The 13,995-nt window shown below is 55.6% G+C and overlaps 1 protein-coding gene across 6 annotated transcripts in view; it reads left to right on the plus strand.

The window, feature by feature from the left end:
- The window catches only part of LOC144179285 (uncharacterized), a 237,133-nt gene that overhangs the window by 154,971 nt on the left and 68,167 nt on the right, over window positions 1-13,995 (plus strand). Inside the window, exon 1 of one of the 6 annotated variants that reach the window (XM_077707580.1) lies at window positions 2,238-2,503. The exons of the other annotated variants lie outside the window; for them this stretch is intronic. The gene's annotated coding sequence lies outside the window, so the exon portion shown is untranslated. Of the gene's footprint in view, window positions 1-2,237; window positions 2,504-13,995 lie in introns of those variants that run through there. 6 annotated transcript variants of the gene reach the window in all.

The raw sequence follows: 13,995 nt of genomic DNA on the forward strand, positions 1-13,995 counted from the left end.
TATTCTAATGACTGAGTAATATTGATTTGTCATTAGCAATATTAGTGTCACCATTGTGAGTGCCACCATTAGTATTAGTGTCACCATTAATATTAGTCACATTAATATTAGTGTCACCATAATCGTCAATGCCGAGCGGCATTATCTAGTGAAACAAATCTGTGCGTCCCTTTGATTGAAGACTGAGTGGGATAACATTCGATGGGACTTTTTCTCCTACGAGCTAGGGCGGGCCATTCGGCTGTCTTGTCCGCTGAACTTTGGTGTGGCTACCTTTACATTTACGAGAGAATACTTGCAGGGACCTGAAGGTGAAATTAGGAACATACATCGGACAGGTCTCTTCAACGGCTCGTTTACCTCGTTGGCCGCTTTATCGGCAGACATTGAACAGAACGTTGTTTTAATTTATGCCGTTTACTATACTCGTTTCATGAACCGCAGTTTGATGTATCTTTCGCACTGGCCATTCCCATCCACGACCAATGTCAACAGTGCAAACTGTGCATTTTGGTGCCACTGACAGAGGGAAATGTGCATCTTGTGAATAGGACTTTAAAACTAGAAGTGTGTACACTGTGTGAATTGGGATGAATTGTGACCTCTCCCTTTCTGCTCCCCCTCCGCCATCCTCAATTCCCCACAGGACCTCATGGCCTCTCGCCCTTAATAAAGTATTTCACTCACTCACTCGCTTCGTTCGTGTCCACGCATGCCTTATCCGTGTTTTCTTTTTCACGTGCGATTAGGTTCAGGCATCTGACAGAGTCTAGTTGCTGCTACACATACAGAGGAGTTAGTTGTGACGTTAGAGAAATCAACTCTCGGCACCATTATGATATTGCATTGTCTGTTGAGGTTCGATCAGGGTAAGGTGTATGTTAGCTAAGCTGGGGTTAAGTTACAAGTACGGGAGACTAGTTAGTTTGGCTAACGTGCCTGGATTAAGTGTAGTCGGGGACGTCACGGTAAAACTAGTAAGAAGAACAGGAGTACTGTACACACTAGTTCATTTCAACGCAGCGAAAAACCCAACCGCGCAAACGAAATTGGCAAAACTTATTCTCTGTGAATTGGTGGTTCTGGGGAAGGGCGTTTCGATAAAACGGCTTCACAGATCCCAGCAGTGATCCTTATATTTGCGATGTTACGGTGCCCGAGTAACCTTCCGTAACTTCTCTCGAAAAGCGGCAGTAGTTTTGAAACGCTAGCGTGGCAAAAAGTGCTACATTTGGCAAACAGAACTGGTAGGACTGTAGCGTTCCCCTTGCAGGCCTCGGCAAAAAAGAAAGCCGTTGCTATTTGTTCCTGCCCGTGCATTAAGTGATGTGGCGACATTTTATATCCCATGATAATATGCAGCACTGCTTTTTGGTGTTTTTAGGCCCTCGACCGGTGGGCTGGGTTTGCAGGAAGGTCTCGTCGACTTGATTCCGGCGGCACGTCGCGCTTGCCCGGATGTAACCATATTTCGCCCGCTCACCGAGCGCGCTCTTTACGGCAGGTCAAAAACGCGAGTGCAGTCGTGCACGGGGTAAAACATGGAAGCGGTGGAGCAATACGACCCTGGACGGCGCTCCCTTGTCGGCCAATTTGGAAGTCGGCGGGCGTGCGCTCACTTTCGCTTTCGCCGGATTGGCCGGCCGCTCTGTGCTCCCGCTGCCCTCGGCCGACCTCGCGTTCAGCATCTCGTATGCACGGGGAGCCTTTTTTCGCGAGACGCGGCTCGTCCACTGCTCAAGGACATCGTCGCCTCGTTGCGATCCCGAAAGGGGCATATTACTGCGGCCGCTCTCTCGCGTCCCCGGCGTTTTCCATCTCCTTTGTCCACTCATTTCGGCGTTATTGCTCTCCGCGCATGGCTTGCCGCTGCTCGCGTGTGCAGCGCCGGGGCTGGTCGGCGGGCCCGCGCATACTTCCTCCTGAGGCGTGTTCGCCTCTGCACGCCGCTCTTCTCCGTTTCGCATTTTCGGCGCCGCCGCCGCTCTCCACTGCTTGCTCTCGAGCGGCTCTCTCTGTGCTCTTTATTCTTTCGTTCCTCTTCACGTGGCGCTTTTTTTCCCCTTCTGTCTTTCTCTCTCTTTCGCCCGCGCGTTTTTTGTCCTCTTTGTGGCTTGCTGCTGCCGCCGCCGTCCTCCCTCTCCCCCCGCTGACGCCTCTTTGCTGCTGGCTTGCGCCGCCGGCTAGCTTGGCTGCTCGACTGCGTGCCTTCTCCCTCGCCCCGCGCTCCCTCTCTCCGCGCGCGGCGCATGCCGGGAAGAGTTGAACGATCTCTAAACTCGATCGGGCTTCTCTCCGCCGCCTGCGCGCTCGCCCGCCGCCGCCGCTGCTGGCTGTGCCGCCGCCGCTGCCGCCGCGTCGCTGTGTTCCCCGTGGAATGGGGTTGTCTGCGCACCTGTACCCCAGTGCCGGGCCCCGACTCGGGCTTCCACACCTCGGATACACGTTTCACGAAGTGTTCTGCCCCTCTCATGGATTACGACCCCTGTGGATGCCACGCTAGGTGAGTGCTGCCGCTGGCCGCTCTCTGACGGCGTCGAGTCCTCGCAAGAAGCGACGCGGGGTTCCTGGCGTCGGGTCGTCGCTTCGGGTTTGTGCTCGGGCAGAGACCCCGTCATCGCGTAGCCCGGCCTGACGTGTGCAGCGCGGCCCGTGCGCCGCTTTCGTGCGCGAGCTGTGCGGCGGGGCCGGCGTTGTTTTCGTCGCGCTTGGGCCGCCGCGGCGGGGCTAGCCGAGCGCGGTTCCTGTGCAAGACGGGTCGTCGGGTGTGCTGCGCTCGGGGTCCTCGGCGCGCCCGGGGGTCGTCGCGCCGTGCGGACTCGAGTTGACGCCGCGCGTCGGAAAGGGGGGCCCCGCTGGGCGGCCCGCGGAGCAGCAAGAAAGCAGCACTCTGGGCGGTCGGGGAGTGTGTGGGCCGGTTATTTTTGGCAGTTCCTGGTGTGCCGTCGCGGCGGAGTCTTCGCGCGAGGGGAGCCCCAGTTAACGTTGCGATCGCAGCGATTCTCGACTTCTTTTTTTCGCTCCCCTTTGCCACCTGGCAGCAGCATGAGGCAGCTCGTTTTTCGCCGCACCGCTGCGGCTACTTGGCCAAGTTTTCGACCTCGCCAACTTTCTTCTCGTCGCCTCCGACGTTTCTTCTCACTTGTGCGGCCCGCGTCGATTGTTTGGCCGGATCCTGCGGCCCGTTCCGAGGCGGCGGGTCGATAGCCTCACCTCCTTTTTCCGCTGCTCTTTTGTTCCCCTCTGTCCGCGGCGGTGGTTTCCTTCCCGTGCGTTTGCGTTAAAGGACACTAACCTGCAGGTGGAAGCGCGCGTTTGTTTATCTGTCAGAGCGCCGGCGCGACGATAAGTGCTGCCGCCTAGGCCTGCTGCTTCCTGCCTGGCAGCTTAGGCAGCGCTGTCTCTTTTAAAATGCTCAATTCGCCGCATTCCCGTGCCCGTGTTTGATGGAGCTTGCAGTCGTCTGTTGGGGAGAGAAGGCCCCCTCGGTTAATTTACAGCATCGCTCGAACAGAATTTTATTTAGATCATAGAGTAGAATGTTAGTAGTGATCGCATTCCAATGTGAAGCGCCTGTTTCGAAGTCCAGTTTCTGTGGAAAGTGTCAGCTGCCACGCACACGTCTGCACCGGGCATTCACGGAGCCGGTGGTTCGCGCCATTGTTTTCTTCTAAGGGTGGAGGAGGCAGGCAGGCAGGCGGAGCGTTCTCGTCGTGGCGTGCTGTTGCGCAAGCCCTGGAATGACTCGTAGCGAAAGGGCCACCACAACGAGCGGCCGGTCGCAGCCGCCGGCGTGTTTGCCCGCTCCCTTCCCCCGCCGCGAGTGCGCCCTTTTGTCTAGTCGCGGTTGCGTCGTGGACTCGCCTTTGACGAGGAGCATTCGCGTTGCGGCAAGCGCCGCTCGCTGTGACTGCTTGGATCGGTTCTTTTATTTGTCAACTAAACGGCATTTCTCGCTTGTGGTCGCTTCTTCTGTCAGGTCTTTTGCGGCGATGCTACGTCTGGCCTCTGTGCTGCTGTCAGTGAGTGTGCAGTCAGCTGTTGACGCGCTTGGAACTGCTCTTCCGCGATAGATGGCGCCACGATCGCGCCTGTTTCGGGCGCTCGACACGCCGCCTTCTGGCGACCAGTTCAGCGTTCCAGATTTTTTTTTTTTGTTCGCTCACTCCACAACGACGCCGGTTGTTGGCCTGACGCTACCGCGAAGTTTCTCGAAAGGGAATTAATCCTACTAATAACCACCCCACTTACCGCGGCGAGTAGCAGTGCCCGCGTTGTGTATTGCTCTTTTATTTTTTCTTGGAACAAATTATTTCTGTCACCGGGTCCATACTCATGCTGAGGTAGAGTTCGTTCGACTGAGTGGGATTATAGCCGTTTAGGCAAATGATACGTTTTCCGTACCCGGCACATGTTTAGCGCGAGCACGCCTATCATGTCCAGGTACGGACACATGACAGCGGTCGCCAAGTTTGCTCGCTGAGTTCATCGTTCTGCCTATCTGTTCCATTGTTTCCAGGCTGGCTTGTAAGTGGCGTGTGTGTACATTTCCTTTCGCTGTGCCGGGCATGGAAAATACGCCGACCGGGGAACTTTTTCGCCCCGATCGCAGCTTTTGTGGACAACGCTGCTCTGGGGTCGACGTTTAGTCTGTTTCTCACCTGCTGTTCGTACGTCGGTGCACGAGAGTGGGGCCAGTCGTACGTAACTGGACCACAATATTATGAATTAAATTGTGACTATCACCAGTTCAGGGACGGGCGTGAGAGTTTGGGGCAGTCCTTTGGAAGTGGGGGAACCACGTCTAGGTTGGGATCGCTGCAAAATTTAGCTTTATGAACCATTATGCCCGTTTCCGTTCTAGGCACCCATTATTTAAAACCTGCAGAATTGATTGATTGTAAGGTTTAACGCGCCGACACAACGCAGGCGATGAAGCGCGCCGTAGTGGATGGCTCCGGATTAATTTTGGCCACCCGTGGATCTGTACAGTTCGCCGAAATCTCGAACAGACGGGCGTTTTCGCTTTTGGCCTCCATCAGCAAAGCGGCCGCCGCGGTAGGGAACCGAACCCGCGTGCTCGTGCTCAGCAGCGCGACGCTTTAGCCACTGAGCCACCGCGGCGGGTAAACGCTACAGAAGAAAAAATAAAACGTAAGCTGCAGTTACTTCCCGACGTGGTCGCATGCTGGCCTGTCTAGTGCGCTCTTCGCCGCTTTAGAGTTTGTCGATTACACGTACTTAACACACTCCGATGCGACAGACCCAATTGCAGGGCAGAGGTATTCGGCCCGCGAGAATGTTGATGCTGTGGTAAAAAAAATATATTTTGAAATTGTGTCGGTATAGTTACGCCTATGTGCAGTACGTAACTACGCTGACGTTGGAAGCGAGTCTCCCTAGTCTAATTTCCGTACTAAACGACTCAGAAAGGCTCGTTTTCCCCGTAACTCGCAGTGTTCTGTGCAACGGGACGCAAGAGAGTACGAACTTCTTCACCAAGCCGCGTTTCTCCTTCCGAGTTATCAAAAGAAGTCTGCGGAAGGCGAAAGAGGGGGAGCGGGGACAAAAGCAGTCGCGCACTGCCAGCATGCTTATGGGGGGAGGGGGGGTGCACACAATATGTGGCTATGATAACTGCCCCAGACGAGCTTCCGCATGCCGATACGAGCGCGCGTGTCGCAGTCGGGGAGGTTCGCTTCCTTCACGGCGCTGACGGAAAACTCGGCGCTTCCAGCGTTGGTCGGAGGAACCCAGTTTGGGCCCCGCTCTCTTCGGTTTCCGTTGCTCGTCCGACGACGAGGGCACGTGGACGGCGGCAAGCCCGAAAGGCATACTCTGAAGGCGAGCTTTCCGGCGCATTATTCCCTCCATTTGGGGGTGGAACGGGTTCGGGACGTAGCCATTGGGCAGCTTTGTCAGGGCATTGTCGGGAGGCAACGAATCGAGTCCTGGGAAGTCCCGCACGTTAGGAGCGAACATGTTCGAGGCAGTTTTGCACCCTTGTGCGGAAACACCGAGGCGGTGGTATCGAATTTTTTAAGTGCCCATCCGCGATTTGGGTGAATGGGTGGGAGCGGGCTCGCTAGCGGACCCGTGTGCGAGCCACCCGTCGGCTTGCGATTCGCTCGTGGCCGCTGCTGAGGGGCCGCGCGCACGCGGCTCTTGGCAGGAACACCCTCTACATTAGCGGGAAGCCTCACTTTTTTTTTCTTGCTTCCTACAGTGATTGCGGTGCGCGTTCCACCCCACAGATGATTTTAGACTTGGCTCACTAGGAAGGCGTACCGAGTGTGTCATTAATAGGGAGTATTGTAATGAGCTGTTACTGACTCCAGGCTTCCTTGTCTATGAGGTGTCGCTCGGACTTCCGCTGCTGGCCCCCTCTCGGTGACTCAGGGAGGCGGCGGGCGGCCGGAAGCGAGTGCCAGAGCGGAAGCGACTGTGCCCCTTTCGCCACTACCGCCGCCGCCGCCACGTTTTCTTCGTTTCGCGCGAGGTGTGGTCCAAGCTGCTGCTGTACGAGGAAGTCTTTATTCATAAATAATTAACGGGAAGGTCTGCCCTCGCACCTGGAGCCGCCCGTGTCCGCGCCTGATGCCCGCCACCTGCGCAGCATCGGCTGGCACTGTTTTGCAAGCCGCGGACACATTTTTTTGTTCGCTGGTGCATCACACACTGCCGGGCATTCGGAAACGGGGGGTTGCGAAACAGCTTGGAGGCCAACGTGTATCCCTGAACTAGCTGGGCAGACAACGCAGCAAAAGAATAAAAAAGAAAGAAGGGGGGGGGGGGGGGGGTGCTGGCAGAAGATGCCGTAGTCCAAGAAACAGCGGGAGACGGCTCACTGTAACGGTCCCCCTACGGACACCAGGTGGTCCAGATAGCCAAGCAAGCCTTTCGGCGCGGGAATGAATGGTAGCGACGTATCACCTTTTCTCTCTGCGAGTTCGTTTTGTGTTTGTAATGCAATAAACCGTCTAGGTGACGTTTCCATGACGCCCTCTCCCATGCTCTCTGTACGATTCCCGCAGCTTGAGAAGGTTATATTTGAGCGGCGCGAATCGTTCGCCCCAGAGCAGCTTTCTCTTCTGGTACCTTGCGCACGGAGAAGTGTTGCCATTCATAATAAGTCGTTCAGAACCACGCTCGCGGTATCTGTGCTAGGCATCGCCCACCGGGAGGTGAGGGTGGTATTTAGCGCATACATAATAAGTATGCATGCAATCGCTACCATGTACCGTTTGCAGACGGCATGCGCAGACCCTGATGGCAATCTTGAATCGAGGACTTGGCAGCAGATAAGGACTATGAATTTCTCGTGTGTTGTGATGCAAAATGTTTGCTTAACCCCTCCATTCGCTCTGTCGTGTGGTTTGCATGCCACGCGATTGGAGTAGTGAATATCCAAACGGTACACGCTCGCCAAGGCCATTTTCTGAGCTATTATGCACCCTGTGCAATCTCAGTTGGGGGCCAAACCGATTGGAAACAGCTGTCCAGTGACGATGTCGCTCTCATGCCCTTCGCCGTGACGTCAGGTTCTTTTTCTTCGGAGGCCGGATCGTGTAAGGTACAAGAAAGTGGCCTTCCGCCATGCCTGCGGCCCCAAAACGGGGCGCTGGGTCCTCAAGGTTGTGCACACAACGTCGTGCGTGCAGTGGCGTTGCAGATGTGCATTCGGTGGGCACGGTGCGTCGACACCCGCTACGATCGTGCGTGGACGATTGATGGAGAGGTCAGCATCGGCACGGTTGGCGGGCAAAGGCAGCAGCTGCGCGGTCGAGACGTCGACGCATCCAAACCGACCGCTGCGCCGCGTACCAGTCGCGTATCGCCCCGGTCGGAGCGGGCTGTCGCGATGCTCGCGTTTGAGCCGTTTAAAGCGAAGCCGGTAATTGCACCGATCGTTTGGTAAGCTGCGCGGTCGATTCGTGCACTGGTGACCTTTCCAAATTACCCGCTTTATACCGCTATTTCGCGAACACGCAGACGTCTTTTGCAGATCGCCATTTCGCGTACACTAGCTAGCCAGCGCAATCGAACCATGCCTCGTACTCCAAGCATGTCACTCAGTAGAGGAAATTCGAATTTACTTCAGCTTAGAGCGCAATAACCGTTTCCGAGCGTCGGGTAGCCGCGGTCATCATCATCGTAATCAGCTGGCGGCGCTGTAACGCGTGATGCAGCCCGAAACTATAAACACTCCTACACCCCGTGTCAGTTGAAATCCACCCTGTGCCTCTGAATTTGCTCGGCTGCCTCCTCCGTTTCGCAGTCTACTTTCTCTGACCGCACTCCGGACCCATTGTCGGGTGTTCCTTGTGTGGTCCACGGCTGTGGTGTGTCGTCCGGACCGCGCTTCCCGCCGAAGCCCACTTGGTTCTTTTAGTGAATGAACATCGCTCAAGCATTACTCCCCATCGGCCCCGCGTAACCAGAACGTGAAACCTGAAGCGGATATGCTCCGGCTTGGCGTCCCCATTGGCCACGACGCGTATGAAAAGGTCCGAAGAGAACCAGCCAGAACTGATGGCGCCGTTACGGGGGGGGGGGGGTAAGTAACGGTTCATCGTTAAGCCCAACGTTGTGTTTGAGGCCTAGCGTAGTCATTCAGGCGCAACGTTAAGGTGACTAGCGTTAATCTCGAACGTAGGTAACAAACGCGCCAGGGCTATTTTAGTCGAGTAGTAACGGGGTGAGAAAGGTGAAGACGCAAGGTAAGAGGGTGACGGATGTTGACGGGAAGGAGAAAGAAAGAAAACTCTGCGGAATGACTGAGGGAAGTGATGTTCACGAATCAGAAGCGAAAGCCGAGTGTCCCCGTAGTGTTTAGTCATTTCAACCAGAACTTCTCCCGCCCGCCAAGCCCGTTCATATTTGAGAGGGTTTTCGGGTCACGCGGGTAGCGTCGCCTTGATTTACCGTTAGCTGTCCGTGGAAAGTTGGCGAAGTGTCAGCGTTGCCGAATTTGTCGATTCGCTTCTTTCTGCACCCGTTTGGGCCGTTCTACTCAACGGCCTTTGACCTCGTTGGGGGCTGAATTCGGATGTTGGCGTTAGGGAAAGTGCAGCGTCACCTCACTACGAGAGATTGCAGGGCGCAGGCAGTTTTGGCCCAGCGGCGCCAAGGCTGGGGGCCGCGCAATGGCCGACCGCCGGCGAGGCCTCGCCGGAGAGCCGTCGGGACGAAGAAGCGGGGAACGTCCTCTTGGCTGCCGGCAGGCTTCGTGCCACCTCGCTGCTTTTTTATTTTCGTTTTTTACCTCCACGTGAGCCGGTCGGAGAACCGGTTCTGCATTCCTCTATTTTTTTTTTCTCCTCTCGCCCTCTTTCTTCATCTGGCGGCCGGCACCCCTCGTAGGATGGACCTCTCCTTGCGCACTGCGGCGGCCGCGTCCTCCAGCCGAAGGAAGAAGAAATGCAAATTGACGGGACAACAGTCGCCCACTCTTTCCCTGCCCGTAGCAGCGGCAGCTCGCAAAACGTTCGTGTTTTCGCAGCCTATTAGGCACACGTGATTACCTGTCGAAGTGCACTTTTCCTTTTTTTAACCCCCTCCCCCCCCCTTTTGGCAGTTTTTGATTCCTGCCGGCTTGCGTAGTAGGCCCTCGCGCCTCCCGGGTCCTGTCTCCGGCGTTGTCGTCGGTTGCATGCTGCTCGCGCCGCTCACTTTGTGCCTTCTTGGTTTGGCTGTGACGTGGGGTGCGGAAAGCCGCGATGCGCATCTGCTTTGGATTGGCTTTCTTCTTCTGCGTCTTTCTCTCCTTTTTTTTCTTGCACATGCTAAATGATGGGGAAGCGGTTTAAATGGGTCATGTATCGTTATTGAAAAAGTAGAATCTTCGGAATAGGAGGACACCCTCGGAGCGTGAGTGCGCTCTACTGTTAGTGACGAAACGGTAACATGTAATTTCTTGCTTTTTGTTTCCCGGTGGCCAATGTGGCAGAAAAAAAATTAGACCAAAGCGTTCCCAAGGTTATTTATTCCCTCTGCGTTGGTTCTTTTTGAAATTTCTGTTTGTTGGGCGGGTTACTCTTGGTGAGCTATAGTTTAGTTAAGTCCTGTTTGTTCGAACAAAAAAATATATGCAGCATTTTTCAGTTTACATGATTATTTACCTGTGTTCTGAGTACGTGGCGGGTAGGTGAAAGAGAACACGCATCAAATTAAGTACCATTAAGGTGTTTTTGCGTGGGATCTTGCGCATGAAAACATTGTTTTTGGCATGTGTAAATGGCGAGGAGTATACAGGGAAAAAAAGTAGCAGTTTCAAAGCGGGGTTGTAGTATTTCGAAATATTCTTGCGGCTCCTTCCTGCTAGCGCTCGTTCGGCGTGTTCGGGTAAATTGGAGCGACAGATGAGGCTTATCTTGAGATCAAGTGTTGCCGATCAGGCAACGTGGATCCGAGGTAGGCCGTTTGGTGCCGCGCGCGTAGCTGTCGCCGTCACGAACCACGGATGTCTCTGTCGGCGCTGGGTTGACAGGTTTCAGAAGTATGATGCACGCCGCCGCCTGCACTGCAACGCTATTGGCGCGACCCCCCCCTCCTCCCCCCCCTCTCTCTCTCTCTCTCTCTCTCTCCATGCTCAAAAGCAGGTTGGCTTGTAAGGAACACAGTGGTGGGGGTTCATAGCGTGCACCTTATTGTTCGCACATTGAGGGTTAAACCTTTCGCCCTAACTTCTGACGTCACAACTTCACCATTTCTCCCAGTCGAGCACCTTAGGTCTTAACGGCTACATTCTACTGCCTTTGAATCCATTTCTGCTGTCTTCGAATTCCCGCGGTTGTGTGAAAAAGTATTGAACAAATTAAGCTGCCCAAAGTCGCAAGAGTCATTCTACTTGCCGTTTGAAATGAACCGATCCATAGTCCTCAGGTGCTGCCGAGAATATTCGTCAGGCAACCGCGGAAGCGGGTGCATTTCCATTTTCTCGTTTTTTTTTTCTTTGTTCTTTTTCGAACAGAATACACAGTTCGAACCCAAATACACGTCCGCAGAACACGTCCAGTGTGTCGGGGACAGTCGTCAACAATTGGAGAAAACCGCAGAATTCGGTTTTAGAGTAGGCATCTATCGGTGCGACGATTGGCCGGCACGCTTTTACAGACCAAGCGCGAAAAGTACTGGAAAAAGACACACAAGAAGCGCTCGTGTTGTGTTCTTCTTGCGTTTCGTCTTTTTGCGCTTTGTCTGTACAAGCGTGACGGCCAATCGTCGCCCCGTTTCTAAAATGACCCATTGAGCGCGTTTTGATCGAGAGAAAGAGAACACTCGTAAATGGCGTGGATTTAACTCCATGAAGAAGGCTCCCGCCTCACTTCTTGGGCACAATAAAGTGACGCGCCCACTGCCCCTGCATTTGCTCCCCTTTCTTTGTCTAAAGTGGTCCATTCAAATTTTCGAACACGAGCTACAGAAAAGAACGTGCGTAACACGTCACCGCAGATTAGCGCAGAGCTCCTCAGTGTTTGTGGGAACGTGCGGCAGCAAAAGTACGGACAGCGCCCGATTTGCTCTTGATTTTTGCCCTTCCTTCGCCGTTTGTGGGTCGTGTTTACGCAGTGCCTTCCGTTCCACTGGAAACGCGGTTGTCGGGCCGCTCCTTGGGCTGGTGCAGCAGACGTTGCACGTGAACAGGGCTCGTTCCGGAACACGTTCTCCTCTCGCTGCCATCTGTGGCAGCGGCAGCGCTGACGGCGCGCCGCCACTTCCGCTCCGAGCGGCGCTTGATATACGAGAGGGAAGGGGCGGGCGGCTTGAGCGGCGGCGCTGGAGACGAGTTGCTTGCTTGGCAGCACTGCCGCAGTGCGCGAACCAAGGAGGATGGGTTTGCTGAACTTTGGAGGGGCCCGCTGCGGAGCCGACTGCCGAAGCGAAGCGACAGTTTGAATAAGCCTCTCGGTCTGTGCCGCATCGAACTCCTCGCAGTGTGTGCATTGCGGCCAACTCGCAATCTCAGAACGGTCAAGTCCCAACGAGCGCTGCCTGGAGGCGCGCTGTCTGTTCCCCGGCCGATTGAAAGCTAAAATTTTGCAGAATTGCAGGGTTTCTGGTTGGCCGAAAGGCGTGTGGGTCCTTCCGACGCGCCATGCCTGATTGAAACAGCTGGTCGTCCGATTCCGAAACTCCCAAGTAAAGGTCTGTCTGGGGGCGTGCCTTTTGCTCGTCTCTTTACTTGCCGTCCAAGAAGCGGGGCGTGCTCGGCGTTTTGTTCGAGCACGCTCTCCGAGACTGCACGGCTGCGGCGTCGGCTGACCAGCCGGTAGTCGCGGTGTTTCTTTCTGGGAAGCGGCCGCACGTGGCTTCTCTGAACGGCCGGCGAGGAAGAAAGGGGACGGTCACTGAGGACGCGGCGAGCAGAAGAGTCCGTCCAGCAGCGTGCCGGAGGCATTCTCTCCTGCGGGTTGTGCAACGCTCCTGCGCGCGCGGCTGCTCTTCGGCTCCTCCCCGCTTTCAAGGCCCCGGCGACGCTCGCATCCGGTAGCCCGGACGCTGCTGCTGAAAGGGGCGAGGCTGCTCTGCCCGCTCCGCGTACTGCACTACTCGGATGGGCCGGCCGGCGGGCGCAACGAACGGGGTTCGAGAATGCTGCGTTCACTTGCAACGTTATGCCACCCTGTGTCGAACTGCGGAACCGCTTCCGCGGTCCAGCTGTGGCCCCCACCGCGGCGTAGCGAGACTTCACCGAGTTTGACGCTGTTCAGCTGGAGGTCCTGTCCCAGAACTTACCTTCAGTCGGCTCGCGTCCGTAGGTGCAAAAATTGTGGGACGCGCCTAGGCTGCGTATACTCTCTCACGGGCAATTCGTGCCTCGTAGCTGCCCCGCAATGGGCGATAGCGTTTGCACGCGGGGTGGCTGTGGCTCGCCGTGGCGGCGTGAGTTCGGCACGACTTTGGTGGATAAGACGAGCTCAGATTCTCGGGGGATGTTCGTTCGTTGTAGATAGCACCGCGCCACTTTCGAACTGGCGGGGGGTGGGTGATCGTGTACCAGTGTTCGTGGCTTTTTGCGCGGACATCAGTCGCGAATGAAGAAGCATTTGTGGCGGCAACGTCACCGCATCCTACGCCGTTGTTTGAATTCAACGAATTGAATTATAAACGCGTTGTTTATTCCCCCTCCCGCATTTCTCTTTAAAGATACGTTGATTTTTGTATTGCGTGGTGAATATGCAGGGACAGCTGTTGTGGAGAACACAAAGTTGGACGACCATCTTGGGAAAGTTGCAGCGCGGAGACGCACGGGACGGTAATCTCCTAAGGTGCTACTGAGAAACCGTACTGTGGTCGTAACGGGAAACCTCCGCCAATGCTTCTGGCGGTGTTGGCACACCCATTAAGCCCATGTCTCAGGCCGGATGCGGCGCGCGTTGTCCGCTAGACCCTCTCGCTATCGTGGGAATACTTGCGCCGTTTCTTGAGGGTGTGTCACCGGGGTGACGCGCGGCCGGGACCCTGCGATAATAGCGCCGCTTGAGGACAGACCTTTTTATTGCGGGGTCAGATGAATCCAATGCAGCTTCGAAGGTTACCGGTCGCGCTTGCCGACCAGAGATAGCGTGTAGCGAACGCCTGTGATTGGAATTCTCCGTACCGCTTTTTTTTTTTTTTCCCTCTGCCTACTTTGACATTTCAGCGCCAGCACTTTTCGCTTGCGCGTCACACGTTCGGTCGGTCATGGTGTCGTTCACGTACGCCGCCTGCTCCATGTCAGGGCCTCCGTTTCTCAATCAGTCGGTAGTCGGAAATGCGGATCCTCCCTGAATGGCGCTTCTTCCGCATGCTTCCACGTTTCCTCCGTTCTTGGGGGGGTTCTCGGCGGAGGCTGTGAGGTCTGCTTATTTTGCCCCGCGGTATTGTTCTCCCTATTCGGTCTGTTTGCGCCTTGGCTGGCCGCTGTCGTGCAGATTCGGCGCGTTCTTTCTCCCGTCTTGCTCCTCCTTTACTGATCCCAGCCGTCGTCTCCCTCTCCTTCCTCCCTAGATC

This window comes from Haemaphysalis longicornis, unplaced genomic scaffold, assembly GCF_048455015.1.
Source record: "Haemaphysalis longicornis isolate Haplotype H1 unplaced genomic scaffold, Haemaphysalis longicornis Haplotype H1 scaffold_4, whole genome shotgun sequence".
Classification (NCBI taxonomy): domain Eukaryota; kingdom Metazoa; phylum Arthropoda; class Arachnida; order Ixodida; family Ixodidae; genus Haemaphysalis; species Haemaphysalis longicornis.